Source organism: Lissotriton helveticus, chromosome 10 (assembly GCF_964261635.1).
Source record: "Lissotriton helveticus chromosome 10, aLisHel1.1, whole genome shotgun sequence".
NCBI classification, from domain to species: domain Eukaryota; kingdom Metazoa; phylum Chordata; class Amphibia; order Caudata; family Salamandridae; genus Lissotriton; species Lissotriton helveticus.
This window is the reverse complement of record NC_136071.1, coordinates 600,570,565-600,590,832: the sequence shown is the minus strand read 5'-3', so window position 1 is coordinate 600,590,832 and position 20,268 is coordinate 600,570,565. Positions and strand designations below refer to the sequence as shown.

The window sequence follows — 20,268 nt, the reverse complement described above, 5'->3', positions numbered from 1 at the left end:
CGGCAGCGCCAGCAGGCCCTCAAGATGGTTCAGCGAAGGTGGGCCGCGGCAGCGCCAGCAGGCTCCCAGGGTAGCTTCAGGTTACAAGGTAATGAGTTCCTCTGGCGTTGGACGCGACAGCGTCAGTAGGGCTCTCCAGTCCAGGATACAACTGCCGTCCTACTCTGGGGCTGGCCCAGACATAGGACTGAAGTCCTTTGATGTCCGGACCCTCGCGCCTGGGGGGTCAGAGGGGCCGGGATGATGGTGCCCAGACACCCAGCAGGGGGGTGGAGCCAGCGCCCAGGGAGGCCGGAGGGCGATCGATACCAGGCGTCCGGGGACGGCTGGAGGCCCATCGAAACTTCCCTCCTCTGGGATCTGTTGAGTGGCCACTCGATCACCTGGGTGGATCCTGGTGCCTCGATGTCTGGGCTTCGCTGGGGCCTTGGTCGGGGCCGAGGCCACGTGGTCGTGGGTGGTAACCGGACCGGCAGTGTTGGGGCGTGCAGGGTCGGGCAACAGGGGCCGCCCGAGGTTCGGCGGAGGGCCGATGTCGTTCTGGGCCCGCCATGCGGGAGGGGTAGGACCACGTCATGAGGTCTGTATCCCATAACATGATAGCCACACATCAGTGGTCCTCACTCATGGCATGGATACAGTTCCCACACAGGATCAAAAACGAAGACATCATCCTTCCAACCACACCCTACACCAGATGTCTTCAAACTATTTTGCTCTGGGCCCCTCCTATTAAAAATGATTTGAAGCTGGGCTCCCTCCAAAACTATAGGGTAAGGATTTGTGGAGGGGGAGGGATGATCAAAGGGGAGGTGGGATCGTGAGATCATTTCAGGAGTGCTTTTCTGTAGCTTGTAATCTACACTAAATGTGGAACTTATAAAAAAGTAATAGCATCAAACAAGAACAGATTGACCAAAATACTATTGCTCATAATTGGAGTGCTGTGGGCCCCAATGCACTCAGTCTGCTGCACTAATGATGGCTGTAGCCCTGAAAAGCAGGCTATCTCCTCTTCTTTCACTCCTTCCCCACCATGTCTAACCATCACTTCAATCTCAAAACAAGTCCAGTCTCTTTCTAAAGGAAAATGAGCTAGTACATGCTGCCCGCCTTTTTTGCACCAAGGGCACCATCTGCCTTATGCTAGCAAGGACAAATAGCCCCCATGCCCACTTTTATTGTAAAGCATTCATAATTGTGAGGCAGTGGGCCCCTGGACAAAAGTGGCACTGCACCTGTATCAGTAATGATAGCTACTTTCTTGCTGTCGACTCTGATTTTTGTTAACAACTTGGGCACCCATCTCACACCATTCCTTTCCCTTCATCTCTTATCATCCCTCTCCCTCTCATCTGTCTGATACCCAAATCAAGGTGTCTTCTCTGCTTCATTTTCCCCCTCTCTTGGTCCATTGCTCCAAGGCTCAAAGAAACACTGGCACAGGAAGTATGCCCTGGGCCTCTAATCCAGCTGCAGCACCAATGATCCCTACAGCTCTGCAAAGTAGGCTGTCTACTCTACCAACTTAGCAGGGCCGTTACTTCTAGGCCAGATGCCCAAAAGCAGGCTTTCTGCCACTTTGTGTAAAAAACAACAAAACACACATTTAGCCTACCCTCCTCCCTAGTTGCTCGGGCCCTCTTCCGTGCGCTACAATGGTGACCTGCGCCCTAATGCTAGCAAGCAATATGCACACCATGCTTTTTTTCAAAGTAAGACTTCCATATCAGGGGCCCAGTGCCCACTCACAGAGGGTGTTGGGGGCTCATGTGCTCTGAAACCGATAGTAGAGAACTAAAGAAGAAATATGCCTTCTCACCAAGGCGCCATTACCTGAAAGAAATGTACATGTCTGCAATGGTTAAATCACCAAACATAAAGGCTGCTTTGGAGCCATTGTAGGTTTTAATTAATGCAGTCACTCCGCTTCATGGCGATAAATATTTTTGTTTCAGAGGTTATATTAGTGTCCATCAAAAGGAGTGCATCCTTTCACATATAAAAATATTTACTCTAGATATAGTCTGAATGCTTATCACTAAAATGTATATTTTGAAAGCACTTGTTTTATCTTAAACAATTTTTGCAGAAACTGTTTTATACAGTGTAATACACTTTTAAAGTAATGACATTCACAGTGCTTTCTATCACAGACTGGGCCTCTTAGCACTACAAAAAGTTACTATTCCTCACTGCACCAATCCGGATTTAATTCTGTGACTCTGTTCAGACATGAAGACATCTGCAGTGATCACATTAGACACAAATGAGGTTTCATAAGGTAAAAGAGCATATTTTCCTTTGATTAGTTTAACTCGCATTTGTTTTTAATTTGAGGTGTGTGGATGGTTTTATATGCAGTTACCTGAATATTTAAAACATTCCATAAAATGACAAATGTTTTCTTCCTTTTAGACCTGTCTTTGAGTCCGTCTTCCTACTCATGACCCTGCACCATGCAACTCATTAGTACTGTCCTCACACCGTTTTTTGGGCCTTTACCTTCTTGCAAGTGAAGGCAGCCTAGAAACTCCCTTCTCGCGGTTCCAGACTATCTTCATTTAAATGTAATTGTAGACCTTTTTGCGCTGCCCTGGGAACACACCCACGGGGGGCGTGCTCCACAGTTTGAGGACCTCTGTCCTACACGATGTAGCATGCTACTCATGTAGACAAGCGCTTCAGTGTCCCACATAGTGGTTGAACTGCTACATAAATGTAGCAATACCAGAAAATACAGTACCAGAGTGTGAGAAGTTGGCCTGGTAGGGGATGTTTCCAATTCTGGAACCACCTACTACCTGACCAAACAATCCCCTTATGGTGTCTGGTTGTAAGTCAACCTTATTAGACAAGCTATCCTAGTGGTAGCATGGACTAAGCAGCCTAAAGGCTTAACTTAAGAGGTCGTGTTAAGCGAGCTGTTTTACCACATACAATCCTGTAATACCAAATGAAAGGACACCACACAAGTATATATTATAAAAATATATGTGTTTATTACTAAAAACAATCCCCAGTATTCTTTATGAATAAAGGGGCACAAGCGTTAAATCAAAAGCACTGTTTAAACATACAAAGTTGCACAATTATGGATGAGGGCAGGGGGCCACTCAAACCATATACTAAACAAGTGGTATAAGAGAGGCCACTCGAACAGTGGTTAGGCCTAGGGCCTAGGGAATCGCTGGGAGCAGTCAGGACAAGCAATGCTGAAGTCGGGAATGGCCCTCGGGATTCGGGAGATGTGCGGAAAGCGCACGCATGCACCAATGTTAACCAATGGTGCGTAAAAGTCAAATAGTTAAAGTTTAAGGACACTTCCGCTGAACCTAGAGGAACAAAACTTAACACACAGACCCTAGAGGTGTGCACCAGTGTGGGAACACCGGCGGAGCAAAGTTACCTCACCCACAGGAAGTGGGTGCACAGGGTCGAAGTGGCGTCGGGTTTTGACACGCAGGCTCTTGGTGCTTGAAGCTGAAATGGCTGCAGGCAGGGTGAAGACGAAGTGTCCGGTGGAGTCCAAGGGTGGACTCAAGTTGTAGAGTACCTGAAAGCAGAGGGGACAGAGTCTGGGTCACTCAGCAGTGACCAGGGTGGAACCAGGACGGAACCAGGCAATGTCGGGCGCAATCAGGTGGTCGTCGAGGCGCTTCTCTTCGCTGTCACGTGGGCTCTGGGGCATCTGCGACGTCCAGGAGCAGGTCACGATCTGTCCCACGCAGGCTCTCACCGTCGGTGCAGTCGGCTTCCGGTTTGGAGCAAACAAGCCTTGGTAAGAGCAATCCACGCGGGATTGGAAGATGGCGTCTCACTCGGACCAGGAAGGTCAGAGTCGGGGCTCCCTTTCAGGGGAGCTGGTGTGGATCTGGAGCAACCAGAATCACGAGTCTTCTTTTGTAGTTCGTCGGCACAGGGACCACAAGCCAGCTGGCAAGTGACCGGGCCAACGCGTTGAGCCAAATCGTGCCAAAGGGCCCCACGCAGCACTCGTCGAGTGTGGAGGGCTGAACTTCGGCTCAGGAGTAGCTCAGGGTGGGGGCTTCTCAAACCCCGGTGTACAGCTTCGAGGGTCACTCGTGGGCTGCACGGTCAGCGTCTCGTGGTCACTTCAAGATGGCGTGCCCCACGCTTCCGGTCGCCTCCACGGGTCTCAGCTTTGCAGGGACTGTGGATCGGGCTGTTAGAAGCTGGGCAGGCTTGATCTCGTCGATCTCAGTCGCTCGAGTTCCGGCGGGAACTGCAACCAAGTAGACGTCGAGGGCTGGATGGTGCCTGCTGCTGCAGGGTGGTCACTCCTTGACCACAAGGGAGATTCTTCGGGCTTCCACGTTGAGATGGAGGGCGAAGGGTCCAGAATATCGTTTCAAATGTTTCTTCCAGGAAATCTGATGTGCATTGGCACTGCTCCCACTCTTATTCGAATCTGGTGGGCGTGATTACCTGCTAGGTCCCCTCCTATGGGTGGGACCCAGGAAGTGGGTGGATACACCCCCTTCCTTTGATCCAGGCCGCCCTGGCACGAGGGCTGGAGTGCCCCAGAACCGGTTTGGCCGGATTATGCAAGGGGCAGCCTTGTGCGCCCCAGGCAGTGTCTGGTTTCTTTCAAACCTCCCTGCTACAATACACTATCTCCTGTCTGGAGGGCGGTGACACCCTCCTGTGACAGGAAACCCTTTGTCCAGGACCCCCTTGACTGGGTTTCGGTCAGCTCCAGGGGTCCAGACATTTGTCTGTGGCAGAGGCATCCATTTTGTGGATCTTAAGGCCTTTGGAGAAATCAACCGCATTAAAGTGAAGTAACATGTCTTACCCCTCTAGAGGGGTGGAATGCCATCCCCGTCGCCAGAACTGGCGAGGGGATGGTATTCCAAAGCGTATGACACCTTACACGACATGTTTTGATAAAGCCAAACCAGAGTTGCTAAATAACCGCGAGGATTATAAGGCACTTAATAGTATATGGTATGGCATTATCCTGAAACAGCTTAGGGATTTGTTCCCGACGGCTGCAGACAGGCTCAGCTCATGCTAGAGCTCCATCTCACATAAAAACCATGCACCCAGCCTCCAGGATTGGTGAGGCCTGTCTATAGGAGTGGCTCACAGGTTTACATGTGTCCAGATATAGGTTTAGACATAGGTATACTATATCTAAGCAAGGGGTGTGTACACCACCTTACCCCAGCTGAGTGATCAGCCAGTTGTGTCAATTTAAGAACCAGCCAGGGGTGGCAAAAGATATGCTGCAGCCCCTGGTAGGCCTTAGTGGCTCCTGTGCCCTGTGCACCTATAGTGCATTCTACAGGGGCTGACAAGGAGTCCATTTCCAATTGGTATGTACCTAGGGTACATGGAATCCATTTTACAGAGAGAGCAGATGGCCTGGGGCCCTGATTAGCAGGGAACCAGGTCAACTAAGTCAAAAAACCAGCTAAACACAGGCAAAAAAATCTGGGGTAACCATAGTCAGGTAGCCACCTTCCTACACAGAGTTATAGGCCCGGACACCTTGGTCTCATTATGAATGTGCATGAAACAGCCTGTGGTGTGTTGCAATGAACATTTCCACCCAGCAGGGGTCAGTAATTGGTTAAAAAAAATGTACATGTGGTTCTGACAGGCTCATTGTAATCTCGCACTCTTTAAATGGGCACCAGAATATGGACAGCAATGGTATATCTCCCCAACATTTGAGACTGGGGGCCTATATGAAATAGCGTACAATATGATCTGAAAGATGACGATTCCATCTTGTGACTTTTAGTTGCCTGCATTTACTTGGAACTAAAGTAGAACCGTGCATAATGAGTGTTTTCAACTGAAACTTTAGACTATTGCAGCTTCTTCAGACCGGATCAATGTATATTTCACAGTGGTTTAGCAGTGGCAACTAGCGTACCATTGCTTCAGAGGCCCAGTGGCAGTGAGTGCATTGGGTTTCACTATTACACATGGGTGAATGTGCCCTAAAATGCAAGCAAAGACCCTGCCTGCACCCTAAGTGCTTGCTTGTGTGAGTCCTTTTAATTCTTTGGAAATCCTCGATATTAAAGAAGAAATGGGACTATGATGCCTGTTACCGCCTCTTGTTCCCTGTTGCAGGTACGTTGGTGTGCCAGGCCAAGACTTTGTCTCATCTTCGTTCTGAATTCCATATTGAAGGAAACAATATCTATGAAAAAAAGCAGGTTTGTTTTGCTGGAGAATGTTGAACACCTCAAATTATCAAATTTCTTGAAAAATGAATAATGTATTCCGCGGAGGAGTGCGTAATCGCACTACTTACTTCACCAACCCTTCAACCCTTTCACAGCATTAAAGTCAAAAGGTAAACTCCATACAAAATTACCTCTCATACATACATACGCACTTTATGGGTGCAAAATTGCCAGCAAGCATGTTAAAGCTCAATTTTCCATTTTTGTTTGTTTTGTGTAGTTAGGAATATAATTCTGGTACGTTTTTAAATTATTGCGCGTGAGAATTCCTGATAGGTGTGGAGAACGCGCTACATAGCACCTGTAATCGTGAGGACAAGGAGATGAGCCGACCTGACCTGGGGGGGGGGGGGGCAGGGGGAGGGGGAGGTGGACGACAACAGAGAGAAAAGATAATTTTGCATGCTGTAATGGTGAAAATAAAATGAAATCAGATCAAAGATTTGTACAGTAGTAAGTACCATCTGGGCAACTCAGCTCCTAAATTACTCCGAGTAGTTTACTCAAGGAAGGTTGGCTTAGTAGCCTTACGGGGTGGCAAAAGGTTGGTAGATTTGCCGAAGTCCATTGAACCGGGGCTTTCCCTAGCTAGCTTTGCAAGGAGACTTTATTCATTTTTAGATCAGACCTAGGTACAGCTTTAGCTGTCACACCCATGTCATGTTTTCCCAAAAGATAATAAAAATACATATGTGTACACATGTAGGTTTTTTGGATCAGTCTTCTTCTGTCATTGATCGATTCAAGTGTCCTTCACATTTTGCCTTCACCCACCACAGCATACAACATTGGGCGGTGGGTCAGCCCACTTCACCAGTTGACTGCCTTGCACTGCCAACTAACTGCACAGGAGTTTACTTTCGTATCAGGTCTGATGTGCGTGGGTTACTGGTTGCATATGTTTGCAAGAAAATCCTAAGTTTTGCCAAGACCAGACCTGTTGGATTTATCAGTCCTTCTTTCTTTATGCTTTTGTGGGAACAATGCGGTTTTGTCTGCCCATCGAAGAGCCTTGGCCTGACTGTATGCTACAAAGTGTGTTAGATAAACTGTAGCCGTCCCCAAAAAATGCTGAATGAAATTACACCAAATTTGGCAGGAAGCTAGATATTGGTCCACAGATGGTGCCTTTTGCCATTTGGTGTAAATCTTCAGTTGTTTTGTGGAAATTAAGGTTTAAATATAATTGTATATCTGGACAGTTGGGTGTGCAAGATGCTTGCGAGAATTGCGGGAGCACCAGTTTAAAAATAGAGCATTCTGATTGACCAAGAGAGTTTTTTGCCCTTGGGCCAGCTCCCTGACGTGGAAGTCAGACTCCCGCTGAAGCGAGTATTGTGCTTGGCAGTCACCATCTAACCTATATACAGAATGTTCAAAACTCTAGCACTGCCTGCCATCGATTGTCAATTTGTGGTGCCCCTAACCAGCCTATTGAACTACAGTTTATACGAAGAAGCCCAAGCATCCCTCACACTACCAACCCTCAGAAAAGCCAGTATCTCATGTGAAGTCAGTTGGACTCCATTATCCTTTCCCACGTGAGCAGGATAACTTTCCATCATAAAGCCTAAGAGCTGCAGAAAGAATTGGGGATTTAAAAAAAATCTAACTCCGCAAAAAAAACTTATAAGTACAACAAAATACATACATTAATCACAAAACCCATGCAAAATTGTATAAAATATGTGATAACCCTTGTCTATATTCTCGATACATGGGAAATGTTCCTTTATATTATGTTCAAGCCCAAAGTCTTAGGGGCCACAAAATGCGGTTTAGAAAGATGTTGAGTAAAGTAACATTCTCTCCAAGTCTGCCAAACATGACATAGAGGCACAGCGTGGCCCTTTGTCATAGGTGGGACCATCAGTCAGTCCTAGGTTTTTATATTGTACAGCTTTTCTCCAGCTCCTCCCCAGTACCCAGCATGATTGCTTGACAGTTGACCTCCGTCTTTGAATGCACAGCAAATGTGACAAGATGAGAACAAACTTTAAAGTACTGTTTGCAGAAAGCGGGAATTTGTGGAAGAATACAGTTAAGCAGGCTATGCTGCACGGGATTAACAAACACATACTGGATGACCTAAAACAAATAAAGGCAAATAAAATTAGGGGGAGAGGATGTAGTCTTACGGCTAGGGCGGTCGATCTCGAAGCTGGGGAACTGGGTTCGAGTCTCTACAATGATGCTCAACATCCTGTGATTCTGGGCAAATCACTTAATCTCCCCGTGCCTAATAAAAATGAATGCGTCCTTGTGTAACGATACTGGTGCTGTGTAAAGAGCTCTGATACCCGATGTCTTCGGGTCTAGTTCGCGCTATATAAAACTCTAAAAAGAAAAAAAAAATTAAGCAAATGTGAGTTACAAACCACATAGTCGATGGTAAGCAATGGGCGGAATTCATTCCCAGGGAAGCTTTCTGAATGTCCCTAAGACGTCTTTCCAAATCAGGCAGCACACCACTTCAACCTAAAATGGCAATTTGGCCGAAACTATAGCACATAAACAGTTGCCGAGCCTACAATCAACGCGTAAACCAGTGTAACGAACCTTCTATGTTTGACAGGATAGTCCACTCAGAGATTGACACTTAATGCAGTATTTGCGCTCACATTTTAGTTATGATTGTATTTTTGCTCTATAATTGAAATGCAGAAAGAAAAAGTACAAGTTCCAGAGTTCACATGGCATTGATTCCGTGTTGTATCTGAATTTAAATAGCACTTTCCATACCTCTTGTGAGGCCTGAAATGTTTTCTGGGTGGTCCGAGTGCGTTATTGGCACAGCGATGTATGCCCCTGGTAATGTCGTAAAGTTGGCTGATTTGGGTCAGGTTCTTTTAATTGTAGAGTACCGGCACTTCTCAAGCAGATACTCTGGTACACAGTACCTGCACTTCACCTTTCCAGTTCATGCACTGTAGACAGTGTTAAACCACCAAGGAAGTACTCTATGGCGTCCACCCAGGAGGGACAGAGGCCTCGCTCATTGAAGGTGGTGTTAAACCACCCAGGGGGTGTTCTGTGGAGTCCACCCAGGAGAGACAGAGGCCTCGCTCATTGAAGGCGGTGTTAAACGACCGACGGGGTGTTCTGTGGAGTCCACCCAAGAGAGGCAGAGGCCTCGCTCATTCGAGGCTGTGTTAAACCACCGAGGGGGTGTTTTGTGGAGTCCACCCATCAGAGACAGAGGCCTCGCTCATTGAAGGCGGTGTTAAACCACCGAGGGGGTGTTCTGTGGAGTCCACCCAGGAGAGACGGAGGCCTCGCTCATTGGAGGCGGTGTTAAACGTCTAATGGGGTTTTCTGTGGAGTCCACCCAGGAGGGACAGAGGGCTCGCTCATTGGAGGCTGTGCTAAACTTCCAACAGGGTGTTCTGTGGAGTCCACCCAGGAGGGACAGAGGCCTCGCTCATTGGAGGCAGTGTTAAACCAATGAGGGGGTGTTCTGTGGAGTCCACCCAGGAGAGACAGAGGCCTCGCTCATTGAAGGCTGTGTTAAACCACCGAGGGGGTGTTCTGTGGAGTCCACCCAGGAGAGACAGAGGCCTCGCTCATTGAAGGCTGTGTTAAACCACCAAGGAAGTACTCTACGGCTTCCACCCAGGAGGGACAGAGGCCTCGCTAATTGGAGGTGGTGTTAAACGTCCAACGGGGTATTCTGTGGAGTCTACCCCTGAGAGACAGAGGCCTCGCTCATTGAAGGCTGTGTTAAACCACCAAGGAAGTACTCTACGGCTTCCACCCAGGAGGTACAGAGGCCTCGCTCCATGGAGGTGGTGTTAAACGTCCAACGGGATGCTCTGTGGAGTCCACCCAGGAGAGACAGAGGTCTTGCTCCTTAAAGGCTATGTTAAACCACCAACAGGGTGTTCTGTTCTGTGGAGTCCACCCAGGAGGGACAGAGGCCTCGCTCATTGAAGGCGGTGTTAAATCACCGAGGGGGTGTTCTGTGGAGTCCACCCAGGAGGGACAGAGGCCTCGCTCATTGAAGGCGGTGTTAAACCACCGAGGGGGTGTTCTGTGGAGTCCACCCAGGAGGGACAGAGGCCTCGCTCATTGAAGGCGGTGTTAAACCACCGAGGGGGTGTTCTCTGGAGTCCACCCAGGAGGGACAGAGGCCTCGCTCATTGGAGGGTGTGTTAAACCACCAAGGAAGTACTCTACGGCTTCCACCCAGGAGGTACAGAGGCCTCGCTCTATGGAGGTGGTGTTAAACGTCCAACGGGATGCTCTGTGGAGTCCACCCAGGAGAGACAGAGGTCTTGCTCCTTAAAGGCTATGTTAAACCACCAACAGGGTGTTCTGTTCTGTGGAGTCCACCCAGGAGGGACAGAGGCCTCGCTCATTGAAGGCGGTGTTAAACCACCGAGGGGGTGTTCTGTGGAGTCCACCCAGGAGGGACAGAGGCCTCGCTCATTGAAGGCGGTGTTAAACCACCGAGGGGGTGTTCTGTGGAGTCCACCCAGGAGAGACAGAGGCCTCGCTCATTGAAGGCGGTGTTAAACCACCGAGGGGGTGTTCTGTGGAGTCCACCCAGGAGGGACAGAGGCCTCGCTCATTGAAGGCGGTGTTAAACCACCGAGGGGGTGTTCTGTGGAGTCCACCCAGGAGGGACAGAGGCCTCGCTCATTGAAGGCGGTGTTAAACCACCGAGGGGGTGTTCTGTGGTGTCCACCCAGGAGGGACAGAGGCCTCGCTCATTGAAGGCGGTGTTAAACCACCGAGGGGGTGTTCTGTGGAGTCCACCCAGGAGGGACAGAGGCCTCGCTCATTGAAGGCGGTGTTAAACCACCGAGGGGGTGCTCTGTGGAGTCCACCCAGGAGGGACAGAGGCCTCGCTCATTGGAGGTGGTGTTAAACCACTAAGGGAGTGCTCCAGGGCTTTCAAGTGGGATGAAAAAACTGGGGGGTCTCGCAAAGGGGCATGGCTGATATAAGTAAGGGCGTGGCCTACACATTTATGCTACAGATCTGTCCTTAGCATAATGTGCCGCACGACTGGTAATTTGCTGCTTCCGTTTTTGCTTCCACATATATAATACAAGAAGTAACTTTACCCCTACAAGCCAGGACTATTGGCTTTGTCAAATGTTGTTACGGGCACAGGATACATATAGTACATGCGTACATACATCTTTTTGTTTCGTTGTATATGTTGTTGAAAATGCTTTAGTTCTTGCGTGAGTGGTTGTGGCGTAATGGCTACAGCTGCCAACTTTGGAGCTGAAGAAGCAGGTTTGAGTCTCAGCATTGGCTCAACATCCTGTGCTTCTGGGCAAATCACTTAATCGCCCTTGCCTACCAAAAAGTACATGAATATGTCCTTGCTGGTGCTCATGTAAAAAACACACTGAGTGTTGCAATTTAGCACTGTAAAAAAATAAAACTACATCAAAAACAGTGACATGCTGCAGAGTCAAGATTTTTTTTCTCTATTCTGAGAGTGAGGACGAAAATGGAGAGCCCGATAGGGACCTGTCTCGGCACCTGCTTTTAAGAACTGCCCGTGCTGCGCACCGGCAGGGCCCGGCCCACTTAAAGCCCTGGAGTACTCTATGGTGTCCTCCCAGGCGAGATTGGGAGCCTACCCATTGGTGACTAAAATCACACACCCCTTTATTTTCTGCTGAAGGACCACGAGAAAGACTCCTCCTGTTACTTTTCTGTAGCCCCCCTTTGAATGATGCTTTGAAATGCGTTGACTTCGGTGGGGCTTTGTTACCAGCAGACACTACAGCCCGGCCTCTGACGTGGCATTTCCAGCGCTTCCTTAGGAAACGGTAGCGGAGGACGGGCCTCGAGTGGAAAGTTTACGAGGAGCCCTGATCCCAGGGATTTCGTTTTTCCACGAAAGCTTATGGAGTGTCTGCCTGACCACTCCGAGTCGAAGCTGTGTCTTGCTGATTACAGCGGGGACTCCTCGCTGGCTTTTACAACGCTCTCTCTCGCAGCCCCTGGTTACAGCCCCTTCGCTTTCCCTCTGCCGCGCTTTTCATAAGAGGGCTCACGAATGAACACTGCTCCCATATCAAGGACAGGCAAAGATGGCACTTTTCGCTCCTCTGGGCTCCCCACCGGTTTCCACAGTGCATTGTGCTTTTCTGTATCATTTACTGCTCTGGTTTGTGTCTTCACAGAGGGCATTGAGACTCAAGGTAGAACACGCTGGCTTATTGTTATTATTATTAAGAGAAAACAAAGAAGGCCCCATGGCAGTAGCACGTGCCCCTAAGGAAACATGTCCTCTGCTGGTCAGACATGGAATAGAATTGCCACCATGATGCCTGGGCTATTTCTCCTGTGAAGTGATGAGGGCGTGATGTCTCCAAGAAGGTCAACATATCTTGTAGGTTTCAGAGGTATCTCTTGGTGGTTTAAACAGATAAGTCTTGAAGAAAATGCAGGCGAAAATTCAGCCCACAGCTGGCTGGGCTTGGCACCCCAGCTGGGGGCTGGGTTAGAACTAGCCCTGAGAACAGGGAAATTAAAGATGGGGCAAGACTTAAAAAGTCCTTTGATGGAGATTGACTTTGTGTTCTAAACCAGTAGGCTTCGCACTACTTGTTGACAATAAACCAGAGAGGATATCTTGCGTGTTTAGAATGCATCATGTTTGGAGGCATTTCTAAAGGGCATGAGTTAGCAATGCCGCAGACTGTTACTACCGGTGTCTGATCCTCCACTTAAGTGATGGATTTTGGTTGTAGATACCCATGCTAGAAGGTGAGCAGTCAAGCCGCTGTTCTATTGCTTGTAAGACTGACTCCTCAAGGCTCAGTCTTTGGAGCTCTGTTTCCCTCCTTATCCTGTATAGCACACTGCACAATCCATTCCTTTGAAGATTGAATGGCGCCAAACACCTGCTGAGACATATTTTACTAAATGCAAGTTCAAAATGTATTCAAATGGGCCCTGTTCTGGACTCCTGGAATCTATCCTAGCAATCTTTAGGAACAATTTTAATTAGGTAAGAGCCTGCCACCGCAACAACTAAAATCCCTATTGTGAAGACCGGACCATTAGGATAGTTTGGAGGTGTGACACTTCTCGCAGTCCATCACCAACAGCATATATGATGATATGTCAAAGCCTGGATGCTTACCATGCGAACTTGTGCGGCAGTCGCACTTGGGTACAGCCGCAGCCTGAGCAATTCATGAATGCCTTGGTTCCCAGGGCCTACCTGAGCTACTGTGCTTCAATTTCATAACCAATCACTTCTGATCTTGACATGAGTATATGTGGTGGTGCCAGTGCCTGCCCTCCAGCAACTGCCGGGATTGGAATACGCTTGGTTAGTACTGTGACCATACCAGTCTAACGTTCCACACTACCATTGAGAAAGGACTGCAGGGTCGCTGGGCAGCCTAAAATATAATATTTACGTTGTCTGTAGAAAAAAATGAAGAGGAACTAATACATTGGGTGGGTTCCCAGGAGGCTGCCCCTTTTTCTGGGTGGGATTAGACACAATTGGAATGCTTATTTGCTAATACAATTTTACATAAAGGCATTTCTTGGCTCCAATACTATTTGTTGGAACTACATCTGCCTCATAAGCACAAGTGGGAGTGTGATTCAGGAATAGATCTTTCAGAGGAACTATAGGTCAATGGGGCAGTAAAGTCCTTTATTAATGTGGCTTGCAAGGAGAATGACTTTAAACTCATGACATAGTGGTTCCTCTCTCCCGCCTGGCTTCATGCCATCATGGGGCGTTCGGAGAACTGCTGGAAGGGTTGTGGGGAGAGAGGTACCTTTATACATATGTGGTGGACCTGCCCGCATATTCAGAGACACTGGGGGGTGAGATTTGACACACATTTGCCAGATTATGGGGACTCGCTAGTCCTATTGTTGGTTGGTCCAGGAGATAATTCTGTTTTTCCATTAGCAACCCCTATGTCTACACTAAATTCTCCGCTTCTGGTTGTTGTTCAATTTCCTTTAGCTGAGGTATGGAAGCAACCCGAAGTCCTGCATATTCATGTGTGGTGCAGTAAGATGTGGTCCATTTGTGCTGTGGAGAAGAGTTTGTCTATTATTCATTATTCACAGACACCATTTCATACAGTGTGGAAAGCTTTTGCGACCTATATGGGAAGAGACCGAGGGATTGATTTCTTGGCTACTCGTCCTCCTGGACTCATTCGCAGGGACAGCCATCGGGGAGGTTGCGTCCGAGCCCCCGGCCTCACTCTGAGGACATGCCTATAGGGGTTCAAATGGTTGGGGAGATGGTGGGTGTGGTTGGATGGATGGGTTGCCAGTCTGTATAGACCTGTTTTGGACAGGCAGCTGATGTATGTCGTAAGATTCATGTATGGTGGGGATGCTGCATGGTGTTCTTCTTCTCTGCTATTGTGTATCTCACTTGTGCGGAAAAAATCTATAAATATATATATATTTTTAAATGAAGAGGAAATATTTAAATATGTAGTTCATTATGTAGGATTTCAGAAAACACGCCATTTTTTTTAGGAACATTCTGTCAAAGATTTTTGATGCAATGGCCTGCAAAGTACAGATGACAATGTGCTCTTTTGGCAGTTACAATGTTCAGGCCTGTTTTTTTTACCTTCCACAGTGGATAAGAGTAAGGCTTGGAAGAGGGGTTGGTGACGTCATTTTCGAAAATGTACTGTCACGCTTAGAGAGTAGCTGGAGTGAAGTAAATCAGATAAAAGCAAGCCCAGTTGGACACCTTTCATATGTCAAGGCAATTCTAGCATTTCTGAGAAATAAGGAACATTTCATAAGCGTGACATCGTTCCCGCGAAATGTAGATTGTCAACCACTGCTTTTTAAGCAGTAAAGCAACCAGATTCGTAATATTTATTCTATGCCATGGCAGTGAAAACAAATGTGGCCCAATAACTCATTGTTTGAAGCAACTGTACTAATAAACTCGCATTTAGATATTTATTAGTGCACTGCAAATTTCAAATTCGAGTTAAATCCCGTTGTACAGTAAAATTGGCAGGAGAAAAATACTTGTAACTGTCTTACAGGTTGCATGTAACAACTACTTTGCACTGGAAAGCTGGTTCTAAAAGCCACAATATAGCTTCAGTTTGAATTTGACCTTGAGGCACAGATTGAATCACTTGTGAAGCTAAGGCTTGAATCAATCTGTAATACTACTGGCAGAATGTGCAATGTTGGTTTCTGGTTGTCATGTAGACCAGTGGTTCTTAAACTTTTCACTTCTGTGCATCCTCACTTTTTTTTTATAACTTTATTGATGACTGCAATAAGGGTTCACATTTACAGAGGTATATGCACACTTATCAGTCATATTTTTCTTTTGTGTGGTAACATGTACATCCCTCTTGTCTCACAATAAATAAGTACAGTCTCTGAACCAAATATCAAACAAAAAAACAAGTAAGTGAGGCTAGGTCCAGCCCCACCTTGGTCAGGGTCAGTATTCTCGTATCGACTGTGGCGGAAAAATTTCGCTGCATACAAGGGCAATAACCATCTTGAAACCATAAACTCCCACCCTCATTGTAACTCCCACCCTCTTACCCACCCTCTCCTGGTCGCTATGGAACTTTCTACATAAATCTCCGTAGGGCCGATCAGTATGGCTGTCGGGCTGAAACATCAGGGCGTAGCCATCCTATACACTTTCCTGCAAGGGGGGGGGGGCCTCGGACACTTTCAACAGCCCAATTCCGCTCATTGGGTCAAATTATTGCGACCTCTCTACCTGGAGGACTTCTAAATCTAATCCCTCTAGTTTCAGTACCAGTGCGTCCCACTCCATTGCTATAGGCTGCTTCCTATGTCCCCTTTCCTCCTCTCTTTGTAAAGCCGCACCCTCTGCCCGACCCCACTGCACTACATCCGATTGCCACGTGGTGAACCTAGGAGGTCTGGGGGACTTCCATCTCATCGTTATGCATCTAATCGCTAGTAGTAAGGCCAGGTCTAGAAATTTTAATTGAACCTTCAACGACTTGGATCTCCTGCGCATCCCCACCAAACAATACAAAACTTCCATCGGAACAGGCACCTGTGTAACAGTGTGAAGCTTCTGACACAGGTCAGCCCAGTAGCTTAACAATCGTGGGCAGGACCACAACATGTGAATGAGATCAGCCTGGTCTCCCTGACACCGGGGACAGCAATGTGGGGAATCCGGAAACATGCGGTGTATTCACTTGGGAGTTAAGTAGGCCCTATGGAGCACCATCGGTTGAATGAACCTGAATTTAGCTTTCCGGGAAACTTTTTTCGGGTGCTCCAATATAAGCTGCCACATCTTGTCTGTCAGTTCCGAACCGGAGGTCTGGGCCACGTCGTTCTAAGGGTCGTCAACGGGATTACAGCATGTTCCCTGATCCCTGTATAGAGCCAATGCACAAGATTACCTCCCTCCCCCATGTAATACATGTGCACCCTCACTTAATCATTACTGGAACTCGAGGACTCCCACCCTTCCCAGGAATCATAATTGGAATACAGGTGTTCCTGCTCAGTCATTACTGGAACCAGAGGACCCCGCCATATGCATTTTTGGATGATCTGATCTGCAAAATACAGAAACAAGCACTAATCAAACAAATACACAAATTATTACATTTTTTTATTTAATTCACGAACACATATAACAAAAAAAAAATCAACATTTTAATAGGAAGGCTGGAGCTTTGCTCAATTCAATTGATGCCACTTCTTGTCCATACTATATTGTTTGATGCATTGCTCCCACAAATCAATATGAGGAAACTAGCTTAATTTTCAGTCTCCAGTTTCATATTCCTTCATATTTATAGAACTTTTTAGAAAAGCTCAGTTGTACATTTTCTTCCTTATTTATATAGATGTTATTAATCTGTTAATATTTAGTTTTGTAAGCAGTCGCTGACCACCTAAGCAGGCTTCGACACCCCCCCCCCCCCCGCCCCCCCTCCTTCCCCCGGGATCCTCAGATTCCAGGTTAAGAACCTCTGATGTAGAGCACCAATGCCCTCAGGCGCAAGTGAATTACATTATGCAGTGGAACTATATGATGTACGGTTAAATGAGCTAATTAGAATAGTTGGGCCGCTCCCGAGTTTTTGGACAAACAATAAATGTTTATCTTCCACTTAGCAGACATTTTAGCCTCATAGTCGGAGTTTGAAAGCACTAGTTCTAGAACAAAGTCTCATGTAAAGCACAGACCGTGGCAACATGTCTTCCAGCGAAGATAACTCAAGAACGGCGGTAGTCCAGGCTCTTTATGGTGGAATACAAGTTGGCCAAGGAAGCGTCCATGTAATGGGGCGGTTTCTTCTGCAACACTGGCCCATTTATGATGTACAGTCTGCTATTGAGGGTGCCTTTGACTGTGCCTTCAGGGCAAACATTGGGAAATCACTCGAGACATATGTCGTCTTTTGTTTAAGTAGTGGAGATAGGTTTCTTGTGCCCATGACAAACGTCCACATACGCCCCAATGATGTCATGAGACGTAAGACCCAAGGCGGAGGTGAATGATCCTATCTCAGTTAAACTGTAACTGAGGAGGTAAAAGGTGATTGTTAACAAGCAAAAGGAGCAGATGTATAACCCGGATTTTTTTATAGCATGCGGTGAGGTGTACTGTCTTAAAGACTCATGGCAGTAATGTTTCAAGGAGTCTAAAGGTTTCATGTTCATTTCTAGTTTATGAAGCGCAAAATGAGTTTTTAAAAAGAAAAAAGCATACATATTTTAACCACAGTTGTTCTGCTCAAAACTGGTTTTAGAGAATGAGACCAATCTTAATAAGCCATTTATGTAGTCGGCACAGACCGAAATATATGTTCGCTACAAGACAGTAGGTAACAAGTTATGTACGCCCTTGGTGTGAGGCTGTAAACAGCCTTCTTCCTGGACTTCGGAATTGCACCAGAGATTTGCTGCCAGTCCGCACTTAACTTAATTTTTTTAAATTTTTTATATGAATGAATGTGGGTGGGTGGGACATAACTATGACCTTGAGTCTCACACATTGTGGGAGTGGACTTAGTTATATGAAGCAGATCTGCTGTTCTCATTCAGAGGGGTTGTAAGCTGGCAGTTCCGGCTGGACTTTTCCTATTGGAGCAGAACCAAGACTGATTGCGTGTGGTTGATCCGTGTGTGGGGTGGCGCAGTGGGCAAAAAGTGATGCTCAGGACGATTGTCAATGGCTGAAACTTTTGCAAACATTCCACCTGTTGCTTTTGTTACAGTTCTGTATGAGTAATCCATGTTTATATTTAGCACATAGAACCTTGCGAACACTAAAGTATTCCCAAAGCAGACTGCCGCCCTTGTACCTGGCTTCAATGCATGGTTGGGAGAGTGTATGTTTGCAGTGTCCCCTATGTCAGAAGCATGGACTGTGGGCCTGGGAGCCGCCCCAGTATTCAACTGGTCTTTACGCTGCGCTTGGTTATATCTGTGACACAGAGGAGTACCTCCTCGATAGGAGCTCACTTTATAAGTCACTGAATGGTCCTAGGGCTTTCGATTTTCATGCACCTACCCTTGTTCTACAAAAAAATAAGCGTAATAACGTGTATATAGATATATGCCTCATATTGCATTTCTGACGTTTATGAGCCAGGAACATGTTAGGTGATGTTAATACCCGTTTTGTGATGCCCCCTCTACCAACAAGTCTAGGTGTGATTCGAACCCGTGCCATGTTTCAGCAGCGACTGGTTCATCCCACAGAGCTGTCCTGCCAGCTGTCGAGCGTGTAAGGCACATTGTTTGCCGCTTGCACCTTATTTGGCAAGGGGATGGCATTTTGAGTTTAGCATAGTCTTGTAACCGCAGCTGGTAAAACCATAAATAGCAACTGCATTTCCTCCAGCAGCATCATGGACGCCAGCAGCAGACATAACTCCTGGCAAGAAAGGGAGCAGTGTTTACTGTGTGCACGTCGGAGCTTTGTACTGTCTAATGCAAACAGATGGCACACACACAGGAAAATATTTTGCAAGTGGCTTCGGTTTTTGGTCAAATTCCTTGTCTGGTTCTGCAGCAAAGACTATGCCTTTCTGTGCTTCTGTACCAACGCATCCCTCGAAATTGGTATAATGCCAGACCTCTCTTGCATTACGCCTGCATAGGGCTCAAGCCTGCCCATTGCAGAGGTATTTGGGTGTGGCCAATGAGGTTTCCCAGTCGAGCACATTTTCTTATAACCATTGGCGAAGCCAGTAGGTCTGACATTTGCCAAGCTTTTTTTTTTCTTCAAACCTATGCAGTAGGCTTTAGAAGTTCAAAAATAATACGAAGTAAAACTACCTGCATATACTTGCCAAAAAAAAGAAAAAATGAGTCATTGCAAAGATAGATTAAAAAAAACCCACATGAAATGAATGCAGAGATTTGCCCACCAGGTCAGGCATTGAAGTGGACTTCTTTTTAGGCAGATCTATTGATGAAAAATGCTGTCAGTCACTGTGTCTCCCCTAACCCTGGGCGAAGCACTACGCTACGCTCGCGGAGTTTGCGAAGTTTTCGCAACTTCGCACTACGCGAGCTGCACGTAGCACAGTGTGAACATGCGTAGTGCAGCGTAGCGTAGTGCAGCGGTCATTTTTTGCTTGTTCGCGGTCCTGAACGTCATGTTCGCGACCGCGAGCAAGCAAAATGACATCCCGGCGAGATTCTCAACGCAAGGAGGTCAGGTTTCTCATTGTGAGTGGTTGCGCATGCTCGCGGCTGCTCTCAATGAGAAACTACCTGTTCGCGTTGAGAAAGCTGCCGCTCGAGTAATAATCTACTCGAGCAGCAGAAAACTACAGCTCGCACTGTGCAAGAAGCTGTTTTCAATGCTTGCACAGTGCCGGATGCTTGTCCGCACTGTGCAATCATTGAAAACGCATCTTGCACAGTGCGAACATGCTACTACGCAGCTCGCGTAGTGCTACGTGAAGTTCGCGTAGTGCGAAGTGCACTTCGCGTAGCTTCGCGTAGCTTCGCGTAGCTTTGCGTAGCGCTACTTCGCGAACTACGCCCACCCTTAGTCTCCCCCCCCCCCCCCCCCCCCCCCCAA

The 20,268-nt window shown here is 47.3% G+C and overlaps 1 protein-coding gene across 2 annotated transcripts in view; it reads left to right on the top strand.

Annotated features, from left to right (window-relative positions):
- Positions 1 to 20,268, top strand: part of ADCY9 (adenylate cyclase 9) — a 508,932-nt gene that overhangs the window by 220,487 nt on the left and 268,177 nt on the right. The window lies entirely within an intron of this gene.